Here is a 6,108-nt window from a genome sequence, read left to right on the forward strand (position 1 = left end):
ACTGAATATATATACAGTACATATGTGTGTGTGTCCATTATTATTGGTCTGATAGCATTGCTTACATTCCTAGTTTGTATAATTTCAATTATTTTTTGCACTCAGAACTAATTTTTACCCCTGGAGGGAAATAACACCACCTTTGAAACACTGTTCTAGAATTTGAACATTTAAAAATGTTCTGCAAGCAATTTAATTTATAGCAAAAACTATTATTTTGACAAGCTAATTTGGAATTTTAAAAGTATTTTTTTCAAGTTAATTTTTTATAATGGAAAAATTATACTACTAAAGTATGGAATTCAAAAATTATAAATAAAGATTACACAGAAACAAATCAAATTTCTTTTTATCTGAAATTTATATTTACACTAGGATTCCATAAAAATCATATTTGATGAGAAGGTTTCTCAATGACTGTTCTAAACATAATCTACAATTATCATATGTAAATGCTTAAAATACTTAAAACATCAAATATAAAACTATTAATAAAAACAGTGTGTGAAAATGTCATTAATCATCAATTCGCTGTAGTCAATAAGAAATTAGAAGTTTTACTATTCATAGTTATAGAATTTGTTGAGTGATGGTAATCATGAAAGGATAGTGATACAAAGCATTAAAATTTAAAACTTCTATATATTTTCTAATAATCAATTCATAATATAAATAATCATAACTTTTAAATAAAAAATATATTATGTAATTTATCACTATCAAATAGATTTAGAATATTTCACAATAAACTTAAACTGTATTTTCAATTAAGAAACTGTATTATCTGTTTATTTTAATGAAATATAGCACTCATAAAATAAAGCAACCTAAACTAATATACCTTATAATCTTATGTCATTATAGATACTATGGAACCTCTGTATGTTTACCACAATGATGACCAACATATGTCTACTGGCCAGCATATAGAGGTAGTCACCACATAGAAATAAAGCTCAGTATGCAATATTATACAACCAACATTTTAATAAGAAAACACTATGTTATTACATGGGTATTGAAAACATTACAGTATTGGATACATTGGAATACCAAACCCAGACCAACATTATACCAAACATTAAACACTTAGAATATGAATATACATATAACAAAATACTGTATATGTTTATAGTTTACATCTGTTCAAAAATTATAAAATTGAAAAACAAAGTAAGCAATTAGAGTATCTAAACATTTAAGTTAAAGTATTTCTAAAGAAAAAATCAACATTTGGTTATTATTTTTTTTAGACTTTTCTTAAAGCATAAAACATTGAATTTATTTTCTACAGATGATATATCCCTTATCAAAATGTTCTAAAATGTTACCAAAGTGTTTCAATACTACAAAAGCTATCATTTCACATTATCTTCTGAGATAATTATTATTTCAGTTATTGCTACTTCATTTACTATGATCTAATATAAACAAGAGATCCAGAAAATATAGCCCCTATGTAAAGCAAGTTGTGTTCTCTACAGGTCATGAAGAACAAACACTGCTGGAAGATTATGAAGCATATAAATATATAATCTTCCAGCTTCTAGTAACTTTTAAACCCTAGACATCAAGCCAACAGTAAAAGAATCACAAAATAAGGAAAAAACAAAAAATTGAACAAGGAAGTGAAAGAACAGAGGAGAATAATTTACTTCATAAAATACAATAGGCAAATCTTTATTGAAAAAACTATAAATTCTTTGCAATACTAATGCTAAGAGCAAATGTTTACTATAAATTTAAAGCTTTCAATTGCAAGATAGTTCTAATTCCAAAAACAAATGTGTATGCATTTGATCAACATACGGAAAGTGTTTTCTAGGGCATAAATAGGCAAAGATTGGTTAAAATACAAGTCATACAATAAAGGTGGTTGACAGCTAGAAAATTCAACTCTTTCTATAGAACAAACTCTGGACTGTGTAAGAATGACAATTTTGAAGAGATGGAAAAAATATAAAAGTAATTAATTTAGGAGGTTCCACTGTATATCAAAAAAACCTCATAGAAATAAGATAATACAAATGATTTTCATCAATGATAAACATCAATTGCACTACTTTAATCTAATTTTATATAAAGCATCACATACAGCCAGTTATTTTAGATGATGTTATTTAACTAATGCAAACATAGTGATACTTATGTATATATGATGAAATACAGTGCTTAGTCTGACTTTAAATTCTACAAAAATTCTAATATTTCATAATAGATAGCAAAGATATCTGTTTTCATACCAAACAGATTAGTACACTGTTACTTAATGCATTCATAAATGGAAGTTTCATAGTTCCTGCTTAGACAAATTTTAGTTCTGGGATGATGCCTTTGCTTTGTTTTTAATTTTCAACTCAAAGTTCCATATCAAAATTTTTTTTGCTAGTCTAGAAAGCACCATGAAATAAAATTTTGTCAGAAGATGTGGACTGATTGCAGCTATATTATGTACCAAACAATTAATCTATTATTTCCTGACTGGTCTTCAATGCATTGTCCTTCTTTGATTTGCTTTCTGCTGAAAAAGTTTTCTTACAAATAAAATATTCAAATTAATTTTTTCAAGCAACTTTAAGATATTATTTAATCTTAAAAAAAATTGTCACATCAGATGTTGCTTGAATGTTTCATTGGAAATCAATTGCTAAAGTTATACCATAGATCAGCAGTTTCCAAAGTGTGTGCCGCAGCTTCCTCACAGGGGCGCTACGAAATATTATAAAATTTTCATAATTTTACTTCCACTTTTAATTCAATGTGATAAGATGCGACATCTAGCAGACCTGATGCAATTAACTCAGTAATAAAGGTGGCACATAGAATCACAAAATGTAAAAAGCTTCATACCATCGCAGAAAAACTCATTCTACCGGCTGCTGTAGATATGGTGAACATTATGATCAGTGGGTCTGCTGGGTAGCAGCTTTCAGAAGTGCCTTTGTCCAATAACACTACCAATTGCAGAATACAGCACATAGCTAAGGACCTCCAATGTTCAGTTATTGAAAAAATGGAAGGGAAGGAATTTGGATTGTAGCTGGATGAGGGCACAGAAAATAATAATGATGCTCACTTGATTTACTATGTACGGTTTATAGATAATAATAACATTGTAGAAGACTTTCTCTTCTGTAAAAATATCACTGCTGGTACTAAGGCTCATGACTTGTTTGAGATCCTTGATATTTTTATTTCCGAAAATAATTTGGAGTGGACCAAATACATAAGTCAATTGAGAAAATTTCAGCTTTTATAAAAAAATTAAAACTATGGAAAAGAAAAATAAATGAAGATGGAGGATGTTTCCCTTGTTGCAACAGTGTTTGACTTCCAATGGAGTGGATTTCTCACGAGGTATGAACTCTATTTTTGAAGAACATTTATCACAGCTTATCACCTGGTTTGAGAAATATTTTCAAAATGATAATATGGATAAATTTGCATGGATTCAAGTTCTGTTTAATGCCAGTGCTCCATCTGAATTTACTGCAGCAGAAGAAGAGAATCTTATTGAGCTGTGACAATATGTTCAAAATAAAATTTAGCAGCATGGAATTTACTGAACCTTGGATATCAGTAAAAGATGAATATCCCTTCTGAGTGGTACAGCTCAGAGAATCTTAATTTCATTTGTGATTCCTAATTTGTGCAAAGCTGAGTTTGTCACTGTGATAAAAACTAAGCATTGCACAAAAATCAATGTGGAGAAGAAAATGAGGATGGCTGTGTCTAGTTTACTAGTTCTTCTCTATCATGTAAGGTTTTTCTACAAAACCATTTTTATTGGATAAATTGATTATCTCGTCAATCAGCGTTAAGGGGAATTAAATTAATAATGACACATTTCAGTAGCCGTAATTTGTTTCATTATGTTGTTAAAAACATATACCTACATTTTTAAAACAAAGAAATTGATTTAGAATTCCTGATTTAACCAAAATATATACATAATCAAACACTGCATCAGGTGTATGTTATTAGGTCAGCAGTCAGGTTATACCAAGTTTCCATGTTTCATTTNTAGTTTAGCCCACCAGCCGAGGCGGTTTCCCAGGGTGTGGCCGTTGGCATGCACTACCAACTACTTGGAGCCATAAATGAGAGTTGGGTCCTCATGGGGAACAGTCTACGGTGTCCACTCTTTCAGTGCGGCTGACACTTTCGAAAGTTACTACCCCTCTAAGAATCCCATACACCCCCAATCAGCGTTAAGGGGAATTAAATTAATAATGACACATTTCAGTAGCCGTAATTTGTTTCATTATGTTGTTAAAAACATATACCTACATTTTTAAAACAAAGAAATTGATTTAGAATTCCTGATTTAACCAAAATATATACATAATCAAACACTGCATCAGGTGTATGTTATTAGGTCAGCAGTCAGGTTATACCAAGTTTCCATGTTTCATTTGAATGAGACAATAGAGCCAGGAATTTGCATTGGGCCTATTGCATTGGACCAGGAAGCAATGGCCACCTAGAAAACAATTATTGATACAACTTGGCATAAAGAATATTGTGAGGAGCAGCTTGTGAACCCAAAGAAAGTACTGCTGCCACCCCTACATATTAAGCTGAAATTAATGAAACAGTTCATAAAGGCTTTACCAAAGGATGGAGACTGCTTTTTGTATTTATGCAAAAAGTTTCCAGCCTTGTCCAAAGAAAAACTAAAAGATGTATTTACAAGACCTGATATTAGGAAATTAATATCAGACAAAGAATATTCTGCAATGAACAACAATGAAAAGGATGCCTGGATTGCATTTAAGGCAATAGTTTCAGTTTCTAGAAAAAAAATAAAGATTCCGATTATAAAGAAATAATAGTAAACTTGTTAATTAAGTACCATGAACTGGGCTGCAATATGAGCCTCAAGGTACACTTTCTGAACTCGCACTTGGATTATTTTCCTGAAAATCTAGGGACTGTAAGTGAAGAACAGGGCAAAAGATTCCATCAAGACATTAAGGAGAAGGAAAGAAGATACCAGGAATGATGGGATGTCAGTATGATGGTGGATTACTGTTGGATGATGCATAGGGACATTCTTGATGCAGAACATAAGAGGTGGTCCATGAAACACAGTTTTAGGGGGGAAAAATCAGAACTGATAAGCATCAAAGCTAATTAGTGGCTTATGTTGTATTTTTGTATCCATATATGTTAATAATAATCTGAAATTCATAACTTTTCAGGATTAAAATATATTTAAACACTATTATAAATGTATATATAATATGCTTTTAGGAATTTTTGACAAAACTTTGTAAAGCCTTTGTATCAAAACATTATATGATGAAAACATTTGAGAATCACTTTTAGTTGTATCCATAGTTGTTAGTAAAAATCACATCTCAAAGTCCAAACAGTTTTTTTATTAGTTGAAATTTGTAGGCCTGTGTAATACAACAAGAAAGTCAACTAGTGCCAAATGTGATGCTCTAATATAGTATGCCAAAGAAATATGCTTCTTTAATTTAGTGAGTGTGAAGCATTCTTTTTCTGCCTATAAACTGATGTTTTTGACAAATTCAGTTGTTTTACTCTAGAAAATACAGTGATACCTCATACTTCAAATGACTCTTAACTTTGAATGCAAAATTCAACAAAAATTTGTTTCAGAGTTCACAATGTGCATGGAATGAAAACTGCACTGAAGTATAAAATAAGCTTTTGAAGAAAGAATATAACCTCAAATTAACAGTAATGTGTTAAAATTTACAATTGTTATAATTAAATCACACATCTAAGTTAAGTAACAACAACTGTTAAAAATATGCAAAAACTTTCTGTTCAACCCAATATAACCTTTACTTATTAATCATGGTATCCAAGAAGTGTGTGTATGCAACAAAGTCTAAGTAGGCTTTGAAAAAAGCATAAAGGCTTGAAAAAGCTAAGATGAAAAAAGAACCTATCACAAAGCATGAAAGCAGTATGGGTGTAGCGAATCTGGCGGCCATGTTTATGATGCCAAAGTGGATGGTGTACGATCAGCAAATGCAATTTTCATTTTATTATACAGTTTTTGCATATTTTATGTATTGCTTTCATGTTTTAATTTATTACTAGGACATTTAATTATATTATTTTTATCTT

This window comes from Centruroides sculpturatus, unplaced genomic scaffold (genome assembly GCF_000671375.1).
Source record: "Centruroides sculpturatus isolate CEXI.00-Female unplaced genomic scaffold, Cexi_2.0 scaffold476, whole genome shotgun sequence".
Lineage (NCBI taxonomy): Eukaryota > Metazoa > Arthropoda > Arachnida > Scorpiones > Buthidae > Centruroides > Centruroides sculpturatus.